Source organism: Vulpes lagopus, chromosome 7 (assembly GCF_018345385.1).
Source record: "Vulpes lagopus strain Blue_001 chromosome 7, ASM1834538v1, whole genome shotgun sequence".
Taxonomy (NCBI): Eukaryota; Metazoa; Chordata; class Mammalia; order Carnivora; family Canidae; genus Vulpes; species Vulpes lagopus.
In genome coordinates, this window is record NC_054830.1 from 108,755,595 (window position 1) to 108,776,588 (window position 20,994).

At 45.5% G+C, this 20,994-nt stretch overlaps 1 long non-coding RNA gene across 1 annotated transcript; it reads right to left on the bottom strand.

Moving 5' to 3' along the window:
- Positions 1-13,097: 13,097 nt before the first annotated feature.
- Positions 13,098-20,707, bottom strand: LOC121494665. Its single transcript, XR_005988842.1, has 3 exons — positions 20,543-20,707; positions 18,027-18,117; positions 13,098-13,227 (listed from the first exon to the last, which is right to left on the bottom strand). It is a non-coding gene; the product is annotated as an uncharacterized LOC121494665 (long non-coding RNA).
- Positions 20,708-20,994: the final 287 nt, after the last annotated feature.

The following is a 20,994-nucleotide window of genomic DNA, read 5'->3' on the forward strand; positions in this document are numbered from 1 at the left end:
CCAGGAGCTTCCCATAGGTGCGGAAGAAGGGCAGGTACTCCCAGGCCACCAGGGACCCATGGGAGAGGCCAAGGCTACCGAGAGGCCCGCTGTCGCTTGAGTGGCTGGCCTGTAGGTGCTGGAGCCAGGGCTCTGAGCCATCGTCCTCCAGGTGGCTCCGGGAGACTGATACCCTGGGCTCAGACTCACAGCTCTTCTGGGATGACTGGGAAGAGAAAGGTGTTCCACCAGTCATGGTGGCCCAGCTCCCCAATCCTGAGCCTCCTCTCCATTCCTGCCAATACTGGAAGCCAGAGGGGTCCTTCCTTCCAAAGCCTAAATCTGAGTGCAAGTCTCCTTCATTAGAATCCAGCAGAGGCTTACCCAGAGCCCTGGAGGACCTGGCCCTGCCACCACCTGCACCCTGCCTACCTGCTCACTCCATTCTGTACACACCTGTCTCCTTGTCCTTCCTCGGTCATGCCAAGCTTGGCCCAGCTGTACAGCCTATGCCCAGGTCTGCCTTCCTCCTCTCAGTTAAGAGGAGCCTTTCCAACCCCCGCCTCCCTCCACCTCTCACACCTCCCACACTGGAATGTTCTTGCTCTGTGGCTGGCCTGTTCTGGGGTATGGTGGTCTTGTTTGTCTGGTGCTTCTGGCTCATTGCAGGCCTGTAATTGATACTTTTCCAATGAATGACTGGGCTAATCTGCTGACTCTCAGGTCATCTCATGTTCCTTTCATTGTCCTGTCCAGCCACACAGACCTCTTGGTCCTTCTCACTTGCCAAGCAGCCTCCTGCCACAGGGCCTTTGCACATGCTAGTGCTCTTGCCTAGAATTTCTTCCTTTGCCTTTTCCCTGGTTGACAACTTCGACCCTGGGCTCCAGGCCACATCCTGTACTCCCCCGGTTTAGCTGCATCACTCTGTTGCTGACTCCCACTACCCCAATGCCCCTCATCCAGAGTACCCCCTCCTCTGCTATGAAACATTCATTGTCATGGTTACTTGATTAATGTCTCTCATCTCACTAGTTACAAATTCCACTGAGGCAAGGCCCATCTGTCTTCTGTATTCTCAGAGTTTGGAACAGCCCTGGCATATGGCAGGTACCAAACAGAGGAATAAAGGAATAGAAAGTGGGAGGGAAAGGAGAAGGAAGAGAATATTAAACCGGGTTTGGCTAAAAACAAAGTCATTGCCAGACTCCATGTTGACAGGAAGGGGAAGATATGTCTTACAGGGCAGTTGGAGAGGGGAGTGAGGAATTCCTTCCCAGGCCCAGAGGGGACTCAGATGCCCAGGACACCTGTCAGCATCCTCCACCTTTGACTGTCAGGGTCAGACCCAGAGCCCATGGGTACATGTGAGGCCTAGGGGTACTCTGTGGACTCTCAGTCCTACAGGAAGGGCCTATGGTCTGGCTCTGGCTTTCTTGATCCTTGCTGGGGCCTCTGGGCCTTAAGGTTCCCTCCCCAACCCCATGCCATGTGGTCATGTATGTGACCTAGTTCCTCGTGTGCAGCTTAACCACTGTTGTCCCCACTGCAAGTCCTAACCCTGGGTAAGAGCCCAGGGTCCCACAGACCGAGAGTTCCTGAAGAGCAGGGACCAGGGCCCCTCTCCGAGTCCTGGTGCCCAGCTCAGGGCCACCTGTGCTAAGTTTCTGCCACTACCCAGACACCCCACGGGACCTCTGCAGCCCTCTCTTTTGGGCAGTCTACAGGAGCCTGGTTCCAGCTTTGCTGGGCACAGGAAACAAGACAGGCTAGATGTGGTACCAGGGTGTGAGGCTGACTGTGCCCTACTCCAAAGCCTGTGCTCTTTTCACCATGACCTATGTGGTATTATGGTCTGAACTGTGTACCTCATAAGATAAGTACCCATGGTCCCTGTGAATGCAACTTTATTTAGAAATTGACTCTTTGCAGATACAATCAAGTTGAGGTAGAGGCCATACTGGAGTTGGGTGGCCCTAAATCTAATGACTGCTGTCCTTACGAGGGAAATTTGGACACAGACACAGGGGGAGCATCATATGACACTGGGAGCAGAGACTGAAGTGGTGTTGCCACAAGCCAAGAGAGGCCAAGGATCGCCAGGAGCCACCAGAAATGAGAGGCTGGGAACACATTGTCCTTGACTCCCCAAGAAGGAACCTGCCTTCAGAACAGTGCAAGAATACATTTGTGTTATATTAAGCCACCTAGTTTGTGGTGATTCATTCCCTGCTCCAGGACACTAAGACATACAGGTGGGTCAGATGGCAGGTTGTGCAGGTGAAGGGATTGGCCACAACAACAAAGGTTCTCCTGGCACTTCCTCGTGAGCAGCTTATGCAGATAAGCCCATCACTATGACTGCGGTGTCCCTGCAGAGGCTGGGTTCCCCAAGGCCTTACCCTTCCTGCCATCCAGTGGTGCTGGCTCAGCAGCTCACCCACATCTGAGTCTTCCCCGCCTGGGTCCTGGCTCCACCTCACCTGTGGGTCCTGGGCTGACGGAGGCCAGGCATGCACCCACCTGCTCTCCAGAGAGGCTAGGCAAAGTGGCACAAGCCCAAGGCCACTTAGGCTATGCCCTCATCACTTCCTCCAGCACCCATTCTGGAGCCAGCAGGAGCCCCCAGCTGTGACGTGATCAAGGCTAATCTTCAAACTCTGGCTGAAAAGACAAAGCTGCCTTTGGCAGGTCCCTTCCTCCTGGCCCGCTCTTCACCCTGGCAAGTCCCCCTCTACCTGTCAGAGAAGATTCTACCGTGAAGTCACAAGGCCTGGTGCCAGGCAAGAAAGCCAGATGGAGATGGTTACCATGGAGACTCCTGCCCAAGCGCCCAACACCTGTGATCATCACCTGCCTCTAATTCAGCTTAATCCAGATCTCCCCAGAGACTTGGGGGAGACAAAGAGGAGGCAGACATCTTCCGGAATCAGATCGGCTCTCCGTGACAAGGCCAGTGAGCTGGCTCAGGGACTTGTGCCCAGAGACTCAGAGAGGGTCCCAGCACCTCCCATGGAAGGTGAGGAGGGGCCCCAAGGATCCATGCTGTTGCCCAGGGCTGCCTGGCCCCCTGCTTACCTGGGTGCCTCAGTCCCCTTGGGTCTCTGCTCTTGACACTTGATTTCGGCCCCCTCTCCTCTGTAAGTCTTCCCCAGGGAGCAAGAGGTGAGAGGGTGGAAGACTTGCTTAGGCTAAATGCCCGCTTTCCCCCACAGAGCCATCATCCTCGGCTTCTGTCCAAGGCCCGACGCTCCTGCTCAGAGGGAAGAGACTAGCATTTGTTGTCAGCTACCAAGCTGGGTGTTCCCCACATGCGGTGGCCCCTCCAGCCCTAAGTCACAAACAGTTACCACTGTTGTGCCATGTTACAGGCTGGGGAGTCAAGTCTCAGTGCCGGGATAGCCTTTTGCCCTAGGGCAAGAATAGGAGAGCCTTGACACACCAATACACCACTGAGGGCTCGTATGGCCAGGACCTCAGGCACCCCAGTGCTGGATTCCAAGCACAGTGGAACCCAGCCACATTCCCTGGGCCCAAGCGACACCAACCTCATCCCCACCCTGGGTCATTAAAGCTTGCTTTTCTTGTTTTATAGACTTAACTCTTTAATCCACATGGAATTTCTGTAAGTGGTAATAGAGGAGGCTCTAATTCTATTTTATATTTTCAGTTATGTATGTTGATCCAACATCATTTATGAATAATTTATTTCTTCACCCACCTAATTTGAAATACCAGAGTAACCACTTTCGAAATTCTTAACTATTATAAACTTAAGTTAGTTTCTCAGATTTATTTATTGTTCTGTCCCTCTCTGTCTCTCTTGGTACCAACACCATATTGTCTTGAGCTCTTTAGTTTTATAATTCTAATTAATTAAACAGTCAATTATTTATTTATTGTAAAGAGAGAGAGAAAGCGAGCAAGCAGGAGGGGGAGGGACTCTCAAGGTCAGAGCCCGACACAGGGTTCAATCCCATGACCCCAAGACCACAACCCAAGCAGAAACCAAGAGTTGGACACTTGGCACCTCAGGCCACTGAGGCGCCCCTATTATACATTCATATTTTCAAAAATAAGCTTTATTGAGGTCTAGTTTACAGACATCATGTGTATCATTCACAACTTAAAAATCCATGTAACCCCAAAATTAAGATACAGAAATGTCTCTCTTCAGGTAGTCTCTCATTCAGGCCTCCCAGCCTCAAGCAACAAGTTATCTATCTGCATTTTGATACCATATATCCATTTTGCCCATTCTAGAATAAATGGAATCACAATCTGTGGTTTTGTGTGTGGCTTCTTTTATTCAACATTTTGGTTTTAAGATTCATCCATGTGGTGGAATTTGTTTGTGCCTTTCTACTGATGAGCACGATACCACTGTATGGTATAACATGATTGGTTTACCCACTCATCGGTGTACAGACAGTCCAGTTGTTTCCATCATCAATAAAGATGCTATGAATATTGATATCGAAGACTTTGCATAGGCATAGTTTTTGTTTCTCTTAGGTAGATACCTACAATTTGAAGAGCATGATTGTACAGTATATTTATGTTTAAGAAACTGCCAAACTGATTCCAAAGCAAGGTTGCATCACTTTACATTCCCAGAAGCAAAGTGTGAAAGACCTAGTTGCTTCTCATTCTTGCCATCACTTTAAATTTTTGCCATCCTGGCAGGTGTGTACTGGTATATCATTATGGTTGTGATTTGCATCAATGACTAATGATGTTGAGCATCTTTTCCTGTGCATATTGTCAATTTATACACCTTTGTTAAGTTTTGGAATCTTTTGCCCATTTTAACAACTTTATCGTTATAATTAAAGTACAACAAACCACATATTGTCAAAGTATGCTGTTTGTCTAGTTTTCACATATGTACATATTCAAGAAACGATCACCACAATCAGGAAAACAAGCATTTCCATCAGCTACCAAAATTTCCTCATACAATTTTGTAATCTATTTCATTTCAGGCATCCACTGATCTGTTCTCTGTCACTATAGATTATTCTTTTCTACAATTTTACATACATAGATTCATACACTATATACTTTGTCTTCTTTTATGCAGCATAATACTTGTGAAATTCCTCTATGTTTTTTGCAGTGTACCAGTTTATTCCTTTTTAAAAGATTTTTATTTATTTATTCATGAGAGACACAGAGAGAGGCAGAGACACAGGCAGAGGGAGAAGCAGACTCCCTGTGGGGAGCCTGATGTGGGACTCGATCCCAGGATCCTGGGATCATGACCTGAACCAAAGGCAGATGCTCAACCACTGAGCCACCCAGGCATCCCAGTTTGTTCCTTTCTTATGACTAAGTGCTGTTTTATTGTATAGATGGACCACAATCATTATTCCACTATATGTAGTGTGTCATTTTTTTCTAGCTATTTTTATCTTTCATTTTCAGCCATTTATAGTGTGTCTAGGCATGAGTTCCAATGATCTATCTAATCCTTTTGAGGGTTTGTAGAACCTCTAGAATATGTCAATTTATGTCTTTCACCAAATCGCGGAAGACTTTCTTAAAATATTTTTTTTTTCTCGGCTGGTTTTTCCTCACCTTCTGGAACTCCAGTGACACCTCTGAGGGGCTTCCTAGCCCCTGTTTCTGGGTTTCCACCCTGAGGGACATGAACTCACATGGGGGCTAGTCAGACATTATTTGGATGAGGTAGGGGCTGGGCACAGGAACCCAGTTGCAATGGCAGTGGGAGTTCTTGGAGATTCTCTTGAACTGGGAGTTCTTTCTGCCCTGTCTTGCTCTCCTTCCTGTAGCTCTTGCCCCTTCCCAATGTTTGTGACCCTGGGCAACCATCTGCCCCTCTCCAAGCTACAGCTCCCCACCTAAGGTCACATGGCGCTGTGGGTCGGGGATCCTTGGGCTCTCCCCTACCTGGAGTGGCTCCAGGACCTCCCATGTAGGATCAGATCTTGATCTGCCTTCCCTTCCTGACCTGCCTGAGCCTAGTCCCCCCAGGATTGCCCCCTTCCTGCTCCATGTCATCTCCATGATACCTTCTCTACAGAATTAAAAAATAATAATAACAAATTTTTAAAAATTTAAATATCTTTTCCCATAGGTTCCTGGGGCTCTGCTCGTTTTTTCTAATTTTCTCCTGTTATTCACAGTGTGCCATTTCCATTGATCTATCTTAAAGTTTAGAGGATTTTTTTTCCCCCTCATCATCACCAAGCTGCTATTGAAATCAGTAAACTTTTAAATTTCCGATTTTGTATTTTTCAGTCTTAACATTTCCATCTGGTTCATTTTTATAGGTCTTATGTCTCTGCTGAGAACTTCTACCCCTTTATTCATTCCAAATGTGTTTTTCTTGACCTAATAGAACGTAGTTATAATAGCTTCTTTGAAGTCTTTGATAATTCCAATGCATGGGCCACCTTGGGGTTGGCATTGTCTTTTCCCTGGAGAACTGGCCATATTTTCCTGGTTCTTTATACACGGGGTAATTTTGATTTGTCCCAGACATTGTGAATGTTATATTGTGTAGACTTTGGGTCCTGTACAAAATCCTCTGGAGAAGTCTATGCATTTGTTTTAGCATGCAATCAACTGGGTTAGGTTCAAACTACATGTTCCGTCTTGCCTTCTATATGTAGCAATTCAAATCTAAGTTCAGTTCTCTAAGCCTATGCTGTATTGGTTTGGCTCTGTCCCTGAGTATACATTACTTAGTGATTAGGCTAAAAAGAGGCGTGCACATGGTTTGCAGCTCAGTTTGCCTTTCAAAGCTTTGCTATGCTGGTTTGGGTCTGTCCCACTTATGCATAGCTCAGAGGTGAGGCTGAGATTTGTGTGCACTGCCATCGCAGAATAAAGGGACTACTCTCCTGGCTCTCTCTCCTGGATTCCTCCGACACTCTCTATCCGCCCAAGCCCCTTATTCTGCTACTGTTGCCTTGCTGCTATACAAGGGGAGCCCACCCTCTGGGCAAAGCGGAGAGACTGCAAGAAACAGAGACAATGAAAATGAACCTGGGAAATTCCCTTCCTACAGTGGATCACTTGTCTAAGTGTGGCATCTCCACAATCTGTTTTTGTTTACTTTTTAGAGTTCTCCGGTAGTTGGCTTTTTATTTGGCTCAAAATTTTTAGTTTTAATCAGAGGGAGGAGTTGACTGAGTTTATGCTACCATTCTAGTACTGGAACCTCCTTTCCCCATTCTTAATAAGGTTTTTTTTTTTCTTCTTACTGTTATGATGTATGAACTCTTTAAATCTACTGGATGCAACTCCTTTGTCAGAAATATGTATTGTGAATGTTTTCTACTGAGCTGTGCCTTGACTTTGCATCTTCTTAGCAATGTCTTTTTAGGAAATTTTTTTCATTTTGAGGAAATCCAATTTGTTTTTTTTTTTTTCATTTGTGCTTTTGGTAGCCTAAGAAACACGTGCCTACCCTAAAATTGTGATGATTTCTTTGTGTTTTCTTGTAGATATTCTATAGCTTTAGCTTTTATACTAAGCTTCCTAGGATTCTTCTGGAGTTAAGTGATAGGATTTGAGGTGGGGATCAGGGTCTATTTTTCCATTTGGATATCCACTATGTTAATAGGTTCAAAAGACTTTTCCTCATTCTCATTGAAATATCTTGGTACTGTGGTCAAAAATTAGTACAATATGGTGGCGCCTGTGTGGCCTAGTTGGTTAAGCCTCCAGCTCATGGTTTTGGCTCAGGTCATGATCTTAGGATTATGAGATCAAGCCCTGTTATTGGGCTCTACTAAGCACAGAGTCTGCTTGAGATTCTCTCTCCCTCTCCTTCTGCCCCTTCTCCCACTTGGATCTCTCCCCGCTCTTTCTCTTAAATAAATAAATAAATCTTTAAAAGAAATCAGTACTATATACATGGGCCCATATATCCCAGACTCTCTGCTATGTCCCATTGACTGATACTGCACTGCTTTGATTGCGATAATCAGTTTCTCAATCTTGGCACTATTGACATTTTAAGCCAGATTACTCTTTGTTTTGGGAGCCATCTTGCTCACTATAGGATCTTCAATAGCATCCCTGGCCTCACTAGATGCCAGTAGCACCCTCCCCCAAATTGTAACCAAAAATGTCGCCAGACATTGCCAAATGTCCCTGGGGTTTAATCACTCTCAGCTGAGAACCACTGCTGCAAATTTACTGTATGCCTTGAAATCAGCTAGGGTAGTTGGCCAGTTTTTTTTTCCAAAATATACTTTAACATTTAAAAAATACAAATATTTTTTAAAACCTATGTCTACATTTTCATAGAAATGTATACTAAATCTATCTCTAAATTTCAAGGTTTTTTGCGTGTTTCTTTTTTAGTTAGTAAAATCTATCCTTTTGAGTATACAGATCTATGAATTTTAACCAATGCATCCCATCAAGTAACCATCACTTTAGTCAAGATAGAAAACAGTTCAATTATCTCCCCATATTCCCCCTTTGCCCCTTGGTATACTGGTAAGCCAGCTCTCAAAAACATCAGGACTAAACCTTGATTGTTTGCTAATTTCCCTGGTATAAATACTCCTGCCCTGGCATCACTAAATGTGCAACTGGGAAGAGATGTGCAGACTGGGCTCTCGTGAGCTGTTACAAGCTGCCTCTAGGGTACTACAAATGGTACCCTTTGGTTGAAAACCCTCCTCACCCTCACTGAAACACCAATCTGTTTTCTGTCCCTATGGTTTTGCCTTTCCCCAAAACTTTTATAAATAGAGTCATATGCAAGTTCTAGTTACTCATCCTCCTTGAACAGATCTCTGCTTTCCTGACTCCCAGAGACTATGGGGCTCTGCATGAGTGTCCCTTCCCTGCTGGATTCTAAATTCTGCAGAAAGCTGAGGGAGGATTTTAGGGCTCACATTACTTGTTTCCTTTCTCTCCTAAGTCACTGTCCTGCACTTCCTGTTTTCCACTGTCTTAAAATAGTGGTTTCCTATTTTATCCAGTTTTCTAGTCATTCACGGCAAGAGAACAAATCTAGTACCAGCTATATTAACATGACTAGAAGCAGAGGTCTCTATAACCAGTTTTTAATAGTCACATTTATTTCAGTGGTTATGCTGGGAACCATGCTAATCAGTTGTCATTGATTATGTCCTCTTAATAATCCCACTAGGGAGGTACCACTATTACCTTTATGTAAAGATAAAGAAATGAGGTTTAAAGAGGGCAATAAAAGGCCAGTAGTAAACAGCAGAGCTGGATTTCAAATGTAGGCAGCTTGGCTCGGAGTCCAAAGTATTTGATCACTTTGCCATTGAAAATTATTTTAGGTGATATACGTAAACAGTTTTTATTTTTATTTTTTTTAATGTTTTAATTTATTTATGATAGTCACACAGAGAGAGAGCGAGAGAGAGGCAGAGACACAGGCAGAGGGAGAAGCAGGCTCCATGCACTGGAAGCCCGATGTGGGACTCGATCCCGGATCTCCAGGACCGCACCCTGGGCCAAAGGCAGGCGCCAAACTGCTGCGCCACCCAGGGATCCCCATAAACAGTTTTTAACAGTGAATATATTTAATTTACTGTATATTGTTTAGAAAAAAAATGTAATTGTCACATTAAAGCCATGATTTTTCAGATCTTTCTGTCCAAGACAAGAGTTAAGTAGTTTTCTCCCCCGACCTCCAATAAAATGCTGAATCTCTACTTACATATAGGATGAGAACACCTGAGCTCCAGGTCACATCCACGACACTTCACCCCTTCCAGGTTGGCCCCTGGGTCCATGTGCATCTGTAGATGAGGATGACTGTAACTCATGTGACATCAAAGCACATCACGATGTGCTTTCTTCATTTCACAACTTGTGCTGGACTTAGCTCTTCCCCTTAAATATAGTTAAAGGCAGCCCCTCAGGCCTTTTTGTGGGATTGATGTTCCTCTTCACTGCAAGAAGTTCTCAGTGACTTTTAGAAAGCCATCTCCTCATGGCTGCTGTGCGAGACCAGGGTTCCAGGGTTTCTATAGCAAGCCCTGAGTTATCCTAGCTAGTAGACAGCCCTGGAGAAAATTTATTTCTACTTTGCTATACAAGTGCTTAGTCAAACTGTAGTTCAAGCTTTTGGCTCAACAGAGCCTCTCCCACTGCGGGCTCATCCCCCAGGGGCCTTCTGTGGTCTCACTGTATCCTCCCTAAATCCTCACATGTATGGACCAGTAAATATGATGGGGCCTAGAGATGGGGACTGACTTGTCCAGAGTCACAGAATATGGAACCAGGACTAGGCACCAGGCAACTGTGCCAAGGAAGCACTTGAAACATATTCTCACGCGTAACCCTCACAATCCCTGGGGGCAAGGATTTGAATCCCCATCCTGGAGATGCAGCACTCAAGGCCAGTGTGGGTAAGGGTCTTGTCCCAGGTCCCTCTGGCCCTCAAGCCTGTGCTTTTAGCCCCTGCTCTATAGAAGGAGTATGCTCACTGCCTAGATGGTCCAACTGTATGCCTCATAGTTCATCTGTGTCTCTCATAGGGACCTATCCATCCTGGCAGGAGCGAAGACCATGCTGGCAGGATGTCTGAAATTTAGACTATTCCAGACTTGCAGGGCCATGTACCCCCTGCAATGAGCACAGGCGGAGCCCAGAGAAAGCAGAGATTTGAGAAGGTATAGGTGGTCAGAAGAGGCTATCTGCAGGAGGCACAAGGGCCCAGACTACAGGCAAAGTGACTCTACCCCACCAGGGAACGTATGTGAGGGACAAATGCCCTTGCAAAAGCAGCCATGGACACAAAGCATGGACAAGGCCCAGGGTACAGAGGCCACGTGGGGACCCCACGTTGAGTGAGAAGTCAGACTCAAACCTGGAGCTCACCCCCTCTGCAGATTGTTTTAACTATAAACATAGTTTTCTTTGTTGGAAAAAAATATCTACTCCATGTGTGCCTCGGGTGGTCAAAATGGCCCTTCGTTTTTTCCTCCTACTGCCACGATGACACATTTACCACCTGGAGCCTGCTCCCAGGATCTGCTGCTCTGTTGGGAGAAACAGATGCCTTTGGTCATGAGTCACCCACACGGAGTCCATCAGGAAGCCGAAACCTGCCTCCCACTCCAAGAACTCTCCCATCTCCCCCAAGCTCCTGGTGTCCTTTACCTTCCCTGCCTCTGGATTTTCTCATCTTTTGTTTCCCAGGGAAAAGTTCAGTAAAGTTGATATTCTACACCATCTGAGGCAGAAGCATGCCAAGTCCCCTATGGCATTTTAAGGATGTAAAAATCATGTAGTACCTTTTATACCATTTATTCATTCCCAAAAGGATTGATGATGGATGTGTTTAATTTTCCCTTTCTGCCAGGCCACCAGGTGAGCTGCTCACTCACCCTCTCTTCTGATTCAGATAAGAAGTTTACGGTGTCAGAAGGACAAACTTTCACTTACAAGGACTGTCTGTTTTCCAACACTGGCAAACCAAAGATGCATTTTTACAATTAGCAGTCTCCGCAATAGTAGCCCTTAGGGTTTTGTAGCTCTTGCCTGAGTGCCCTGCTCTCTCTGAACCTCACCTCCCTACCCGCTCTGGTCCTGACATCTCTTGCCTCTCAGAGAGTATCATCTGAAATCCCCTGCTCAGGACCTCTATGTCACCCACTTGCTATTCCTTCTTCAGGATCTACATCTGAGCCTGTCCCCCAGTCATGCTCATTCTGACCCTTAAAACTCTGATCCTGGACATCTGCAGCTTCTTCCAGCTGGCCCCTACCTTCAGATACACCCCCACCAACCCAACCTGCTGCTAGATATCTCCTCCTAAAATTCAGATATTATCCTATCACTTCCTTGCTCAAAAACCTTTGGTAGCTCCCTCTTGCTTAGGAAAGCAAATCCAGGGATCCCTGGGTGGCTCAGCAGTTTGGCGCCTGCCTTTGGCCCAGGGTGCGATCCTGGAGTCCCGGGATCAAATCCCACGTCGGGCTCCCGGCATGGAGCCTGCTTCTCCCTCCTCCTGTGTCTCTGCCTCTCTCTCTCTCTAGGTCTATCATAAGTAAATAAATAAATAAATATTTAAAAAAAAAAAAAAAAAAAGGAAAGCAAATCCAAACTGTAGGATCTGGTATCCCAGGTGTTTTACAATCTAGTTGCCTCTCTACTATGCAAAGCAAGTTTCCCCTTGGGCACCTTGCCCTAACAGACCTGGTACATCCCCACACTGTGCTTTCACACTGGAATGCCACTCCCACCTGAGCAAGCCTGACGCCTTCCTCTAAGATGCAGCCAAGGTTGGCCACAGGTGCTCTGTGACACAATACCCCAGACCAGGGGACTTAAGGACACTGATATTTATCTTTTCACAATTCTGGAGGTTGGAAGTCTGAGATGAAGGTGCCAGCAGGGCTGGTTTCTTCGGAGGCCTCTCTTGCTGGCCTGCAGATAGATGATGGCCTTCTCCCCATCTGCACATCGTCTTCCCTCTGTGTATGTGTATATGTGTGTCTCCAACTCCTTCTCTTAGAAGCACACTGGTTATATTAGAATAGAATAAATGACCTCATTTTATCTTGATTACCTCTTTAAAGAAAACTGATCTCCAAATAGGGTTAATATTTGGAGGTGCTGGTGGTTAGGGCTCCAACACATGAATTTTAGGGGACATGATTTAGCCCATAAAATTATGAGGTGGACTTTAGATATTCTGGATCCTCTTCATCCTCAGACTTAGTCTCTTGCTTCCTCTCAGCCAAGGGTTAGAGGAGTTTTCACTTTGCTTTGCTTGATGTGTGTGTTTGAGATGTGGGGTGCTCAGACCTCTGCTGCCCGCATCCCTCAGGCGAGGTTACAGACAGAAGGGCCATGATCTCCCAGGGGCAGGAACCAGGCCTCTTTCTTCACCAACACCCAGGGCTACTCTGGTGCTATGCCAGTACCCAGAAGGGAGTTTGCCTCGTGTCCTCTGGGTGCATCCAGACACAGGCTTTTATATGCCAGCTCTGCCACTTAGCAGTGTCACTTTGGAGAGAATAACCCAATTCCTCAGCTGTAAAATTGGGACAATTACAACCTAAGCTTCCTATGAGAATTCATTAGAGAGTAAAGTTAAGAATAGTGCCTGACATACAGTAACCTCTTCCCAAACAGCAGTGATCGTTATCACCACCTCTCCTGTGAGTCCCCAAAGCTCTTGCCCAAACCTCCCAGTTTACAAGATGCAGCTAGGGACATTAAGAATGACTTACCTGATGTGGTTGCCAGTACTCTGGGGATGTGGGGCAGGAAACTCTAAAAAGTTGAACATATGTATATCTTAAAACATTCAATTATATATAACAATATGTATGTCTCACATTACCCCTTGTACTTTTTTTCTATGTCTTGTTTTAAAATACTATAAATCCAATCAGCTACTACAGAGACATTTTATGACTTTAGCACAAATTTTAGATAAAATGTACTCACAATTACTTAGAATGAGATGAGAAACATCATCTACTCTATAGTTCTCTCAAGACTCTCAACATTTAACTTTTAGAAGGGAAAAGAGGCACTTTCCCAGTCATCCACAAGGGGGAAGGCTGATTCCATTTCTTCAGAAAAGTACCATCATCATTAAAGATCACTTAAAACTGGTATTTCTGGGGCGTGTGTGTGTGTGTGTGTGTGTGTGAGAGAGAGAGAGAGAGAGAGAGAGAGAGAGAGAGAGAAACAATTTCCCTCAAAGAAACAAAATTTCCCCATGCAAGGAAGATGCCATTTTTTTTAAAGCTGACAACTTACAGATGGCCATTGGTTTAAAAACATATTTCAAAGTCATTTACACACACAATCTCCCTGCAGTCAATCATGGAGGATTCTAACAAATACTACATCCAGAATGTAAGAACGCTGTGGTTATTCTACCAGAAAGTCAAGCAAATTATTTAAATTCACAGGGATGGAAAAAAAAAAATCATCTTTTTTCAACATCAAACAGAAAACATTCTCTCTTTGAACATGTAAATCCCTTAAATGTATTCAAGAATTTGAATAATCATCCAGGAAGACTATCCTATTACTCTTTGAAGCCCTTAAAGAATTTTTCTTGAAATAGTAACATGCTACTCAGGGTGGGGGAGAGAGGCTTTTAAATGACAAAGGGGGTGGAAGAGCCCCATGAGTCCCCATGTATCTTTTCCCAGAAAGGAAGAACAGCCTTCAGAGAATCACTAGGCAAACATAAGGGTGTGGGGGAAATCTTCTAAGAGTAAGGCACAGGAGCTGCTTCCCATCTGTTTTACATCTGGGGTTAGAAATAGGACTTGGAGCTCTCAATACAGGGAGAGCCTCAAAGACAGTTAAGAACAGAGAGCTGAGTAGAACTTGGATCCCCCATTTGCAATAGCCATCCACCAGAGTTTGGTCTAGGTATGGGCATGGGCATTCCAAGCCAAAGTGATAGGCAAGCCAGAGGTAGAAAGTGGTTTGATGTCCAATCCTTTTTTGAGCTAATAACCACACACAAGGTTCAAAGAACTGTAACTCCATCTGCAAAGAGAAAAATGAACAATTAAGATGATACCAGCTATTTGACTCACAGAAGTTTTTTCTAAGGAAATAATTGAAGATATTTACAGAGATGTGGCTTTAAGATAGTTATCATGGTGGTGTTTCTAAAAATTAAAAGTAAACAAAAAAATATTTTGAGGAAAACCCCTAAATATCCAACAATGAGAGATTGCTCAGATAAATGATGCTGTATCCACACAAGTAAATATTATGAAACAATTAAAAATGATAACATAGTGTGGGACCCAGGAAATTTAACAAAAATCCCCTACCTCTGGATAAGCAGAGCAGGACCAACTCCATTTTGTGCTGCACCAGCCACCTCCTGTATGACCCCCACATGACCTGCTTATTGCTTAAGGCGCTGCCCCACCCTAGTCAAGCCAGCTGGGCACACCCTAATCGGAAATCGGCTCATAACAATGTAACTCTGCCTTGTGCCCGCCAAAACTGCTCGCCAATTCTGACCAAAGTAATAGGCCAGTTCAAATGGATACTATAGGGTAAAATGTAATTCAATTGGCCACCTGCGTGTGGACCGACATGACTGTGCAACTATCTGTGTATCCCATGGGTCACTAGCCCCTATAAAGCTGCTACGCCTCTTAGTCTCGGGGTCCAAGTCTCTGTTCCGCTGTGCCGGGTATACTTGGACCCAAGCTCGAGCTTGTAATAAACCCTCGTGTGTTTGCATCGGTGTTGGCTCCTTGGTGGTTTCTAGGATTCGCAATCTTGGGCACAACAATAGAAATGCATTTGTTCCCATGGAAAGAGTCTTAATATACTAAGTAAAAGACAGCTGGTTATGAAACTGTCTATACAAGATATATATTTTTTGTGATAGATGTGCAGATGTTCTCAGTTCTTTTAATTATTTCACCCTGTTAAAAATACTGTACAAAATACACACTATGGAAAAGTTACATAATAAAAGACAGAACCCCAAATTCCTATCAAAATCCCACCAAGATATTTTGTAGATATAGGTAAAATTATCCTGAAATATATATATATATATATATGGAAAGACAAAGGAACTAGAATAGCTAGAATAATTTTTGAAAAAGAATAGAAGGGAAAGAATCATTGTACCTGATTTCAAGATTTACTATGTATCTAGAGCAATCAAGATGGTATAGTATCAGTGGAGATGTATCCAGATATCCAGAAAAAGACCCACACAAATACGCCTGACTTGACAAAAGTTTAACAGCAGGGGTGTCTGGGTGGCTCAGTCAGTTAAGCATCCAACTCCTGATTTCAGCTCAGATCATGATCTCAGGGTCGTGGATCAAGCCTCATGTCAGGCTCCATGCTGGGCCTGGAGCATGCTTAGGATTCTCTCTTTCTCTCTCTCCCTCTGCTCCTTACCCCCATCCCCCCCCCCCCAAAAAAGATCCTCAACCTAAGTCCCATGCCTTATATGAAAATTAACTCAGAATGGATCACTATACTATAAAACTAAACTATAAATAGTAATACTATAAAACTTTTAGAAAAAAAAAAAAATAGGAGAAACTCTTCAGAGCCAGAAAAGATTTCTCAGATTTAAGATCTAAAGCACAATTCACAAAAGGAAAAATAGCGAAAACAAAAAATAGTGACACCACCAAATGCTGAGGAAGATACATAGAAACTGGATCACTTACACACTGCTGGTGACAATGTCAAATAGGACATTCACTCCTGAAAACTGTTGCCTCAAAAATGAAACCTGCAACTACCACAGAAGCCAGCAGTGGCACTCCTGTGCATTTATCCCAGAGAAATGGAGGCTTATACTTACACCCAAATCCACACAGGAGTGTATATAGCAGTTACATTCACAGCAGCCCCAAACTGGAAACAATAGGGATGTCCTTCAGTGGGTGAAAAGTTAGACAGTGGTATATCCGTACCTCAGAACACTACTCAACAGGAAAAAGGAAAGAATCACCAATGCAACAATCTGGACAACGCTCCAGGGAATTATTATGCCGAGTGTAAAAACCCAATCACCAAAGGTGATATTTTATGATTATATTCTGTAATTCCATGGTTCCTTCACTAGTCCATTCTCAAAATGACAAAATTATAGAAATGAAGAACAGGTTCCTGGTTGTGGGTGGTTAAGGAGGGGTAGAGGCAAGAGGGAATGAGCATAACTAAAAAGGGAAAACATGGGAAATCCCTTATGGTGCTGGAAATGTCAATATCCTGTTTGTGATCTTGTACTACAGTTTTGCAAAATGTTACCACTGGAAGAAGCTGGATAAAGGGTATGCGGCATCCCTCTGCGTTATTTCTTACAATTGTGTGAATCTACAATGATCTCCAAATTAAAAGTTCCATTAGAATAAAAAGGGCAGAGATGAGACAGTCCCCAGAAAATGGGCAGACATGGGCCTGTGTGCTGTGCTACTCAGGGCTGCATCGAAGGCCTTGCATCCAGCAGGGAGCCCAGATCACTCAGCATCCAAGTGACACCAGGGTGGCAAGAGTGAGGGCCATGGGGGGAGGGTCCCCAACAGCCTGCCAGACTCCTCTGAGCCCCTCAAGGCACAGCCTCCTGCTGTCCTGTTGGCAGCCCTCAGGGGAAGGGAAGGGAAGGAACCAGCATGGCAGGGGCTCTCCCCAGTCAGCTCTGGGCCACTGGGCAGATCCCAGCAGCACACCTCAGTGCAAAGTACATCTGGATCAACCTGGCCCATGGGCAGGATGAAACAGTGACACTGTCTCTTCCCAGGTGAGATCAGGAGTCCATCAGCAAGCAGCAAATGAGGAGGCGTGGCTTGTTCAGGGCTGTCCCTCCCAGAGCTAATGGCCTGTTTAACTCAGAATCCATAACAAGAGCAGCTTTCTCCAATTAAATAACCACAGGCAGGGGGTTTTGTTATTTATTTATTTATTTTTATTTTTATTTTTTTTGCAAACCCTAGCACTCTGCCTAGTAACAAAAAGTAAACATAGCATGATTTATTACTTTAGGAGGTCCAAGACATGCCATGTTAATTGCCTCTAATGAGGACATAGTTATCAGACGTCAACAAACCATCTGATTGAGCTTACTGAGTGATTGGAGGGAGCATAGCCTTTAGAAGAGCTACTGTTTACATGAGAACACCAGCCACACAGGGCTCCCTGTAGCATGGAAACACAGGCGTTGATGAGGGAAAAATAGTAATGACTTACAGAGACAAAGAGTACAGTCCTAGTGGATGTTCTGTATTGAGGAAAGCCAACAATCCCAGTGGGCTGGCTCTCTCTTTGCTCTGAACAGCAGCAACGCTAAACCTATAAATAAAACTCTTCCCATTAGTCTTCTGTTCCTGCAACTCACTCAACTGCCTACCTCAGGGCACCTGCACTTGCTGTTTCCCCTGCCTGAGTGCTCTGCCTCCAGATCTGGGAAGATTCCCAGGTATCTGCTGGGTCTCAACACACATCTCTCCTGGGAAGGGCCTTCGCTGACAGCTCCCTCCACATTGGCTTCTTGCCCCCACTTCCAGCCACAATCCCTACCCCATCTCCCCACTTGTGTCCTTCATGGCACTTACCTCGAGGAACTGTCCTGTTTACTAGAGTATTATCCTCACCAAAGCGATAGCCCCACAGAGATCGGAAGCTCATCCATCTTCTTCCTATTACCTGATGCAGAAAGTTCCAATAAATACCCATCAAAAAAAAAAAAATCAGTAAAACTAACCCCATTCCTGTAGCAGCTTTAATCCTTGGTCACTTCTGCTCAGGAGAGGTTGTAGTCACAAAAACGGCCCCGGTGGGGGCGGTGGGGGGGGGTTGCTGCCCATGGGAGGCTCAAAAGAGTAAAGAGCCTCTACCTTTTTAGAAATCCCTTTGGTAGGAGCTTCTGTGGTAAGTCTGACAAGTTGAATTGGCAGACTGAGGTCGGGCTCAGGACCCCCAAGCTGTATTTCTTAGATCTCTAAGTCTACTCTGTTTGCCCTCCATCTCTGCCCACCACGCTGGGCTTGCTCACTGTCTCCTCTCTAGTCTTCCCTCCTGCCCTATGCTATCTATGTGACAGCACCAGCATTTTCTAAGAAGACCTGAGTAATTCTAAAGCCTCTCCTTTAGCTTCAGGTGCAGTCTGTTGAAATTACTTCTAAGTCAGAAGCACAGGGCTCTGCTCACAAGTCAGAAGACCCAGATGCTAGCCTGCCTGTGCCAGTCACTCTCCTTGGGAGAGACCCATCCCATCCCTGGAGTCTCTGGAAAGGACACATGACCTCGCAGCTGCCACCTTGGCCAGGCATGCTCCGTCCTGCCCAGGATTCTTGTGGGGTTGGGGGAGGCCTCCTTTCTCCCATGGAGAGAAAGAGCCATTGTGGTAAATGTTTTGGACTGAATATTTGCAACTCCTGTGCTGCTCCTCCCAGCTCCCATGCTGAAACCTAATCCCTAAGGTGATGGTAATAGGAAGTGGAGCTTTTGGGAGGTGACTAGATCAAATGAGTAGAGCCCTCATGAACGGGGATTAGTATCATAAAAGAGACCCCAGAGAGCTCCCTTGCCCCTTCTACCTTGAGAGGATACAGCAAAGTAGATCCTGACCAGACACCAACTCTGCCAATACCTTGACCACGGACTTCCCAACCTTAAGAAGTGTGAGCAATAAATTTCTGTCATTTGTAAGCCACTCAGTCTGTGGTATTTTGTTAAAGCAGCCTGTTGGGACTAAGGCAGAAAACCTCCGTAGGCCCAGTGGCCATCCCAGAGACTTTAGATCAAACTTTGCCAAAGGTCCTTCCATGAGGAGTTAGAGGGTATAAAGATCTTCCCCACCGGAGGCAGGCAACCCTTGAGAGCTATTAGAGTTCCAACAGCTACTCAGCATCCCAGGCCTCAGTTTCCCTATGTGTAACTGAGATGACAACAGCAGCACGACCCGATGGGACTGAATAAAGCCATGATACAAGACTACAGTAGCTGGCACAGGGTAAGCACTCAATAAATGGCAGTCCTGAGTAAGATGGTGAGGATGATGATGGAGAAATCGAAGGAGATTAATTCACACTGAAGAAAAGCAGCAGTAGGAGTGATCTCTGGTTGTACTGTTGAGAGACAAAAGTATGTGTGCAAGGAGTCTGGGCCCGAGTCTCCTTCAAAAACTAAGGCATTTATTTACACATGAAACATGGAGAAGAGCTCCCATCCTGGGATAGTCATGTGCTGCCCCAAGAAAGCCTTTTTTCCTGCCAGATACTTCTAGAGTTAGTAACACGGAGAGGTTGCACAAGTGACCTCCATGCTTATTTCCCACCTAATGTGATATGATGGTCATTCAGGGGGATGGTCAGTAAATTCCAGAAGCCACAAGTGAGTGAGCCATTAAAACTGACACCTATAACGACTGTGTGGCAATGGGAAGCAAGAGTTAGGAAATAAGGGGAAAGACAAAATACAGAATTGTGTTGCAATAACAGCTGCCTAGAAGCATGTCTGCTTACAGGCAGGCTAGAGAAGCAACGATCAACAAGAGTTGATTTGCCTGAGTCACAGGATCGGGAGTGATTAAAGCAACATTTCTGCTCTGGTGGTTACAATACGGTCTCTGCCATTTTTTAAGTAAAAGCGAGGGAGGATCTCACGGAGTGTATGTACGCGGGGTTCCCTGGCACTGATGCCTCCTTCATTCATTCTCCCTCTCTGGTACTATTTGTTACCTCATTTGCTACCGTTCAAAATGGCTCCAGCCAACATGGCTTGTTGAAGTGGGATTTTTGCAGACTTACAGTAGCTCAAAGAATAGCAAATTAACAAGCCAAAGAGAAAAACATTGTCAGGCTTTGTTACTAAGTTTTGCAGCACAGAGTTCATAGAGTTTAAGGGCAAGGGAAGCAAGAGATGAAAACGTGTTTGCAAGTAGCCTTGTGAATGAAAGAAAGCCCCGAGGCCTCAGATAAAGCTCACTGGGCCCAGCTACTTCATGAGCCAGAGGACATCTAGCCAGGTAAGCCTCCCTGAAGAGCAGATGCTGTGGAGTGAGCAAAGCAGCCTGTTGGGGACCTGTGCTCTGGCTCTCAGGCGCAGCCAAGGTGAAGACATGTAGTACCTGTAAATAATCGCTCCTATTGGAGATAATAGCAGTGGCCCCCACCGTTGTCCTGATGATCACGGGGTCTTAGAGGATGATGTCCTGGAATGGGAGCCTTGCTCTCCCATCTTCCCATCTGGAGCCCAGCCAGGCTGTCCCTCAGCTCAGCTGGGATGGGGTAAGGCTCTCCCTTCCTTTGGCCTCTCCCAGGCAGAGTCCATCAACAGTAATGCTGCATCTCTCCAGGTGAGGAAACTGAGTCTTCAAAGACACAAATAACTTCCTCAAACTCAAAGCCACGCATCCCTGTAAGTGACTGGGTGTGATAGAAACCTACATCCTGTTCCTCTTTGCCATAACGAAAAAACATGGAGGGGCAGCCAAGGGCCTGCAAAGAGGAAGGAAAGAGAAATCGTAGGCAAAACTCCCTCTGCACTCACACATCCACCCCAGGTTCCTCAGACAGCAGG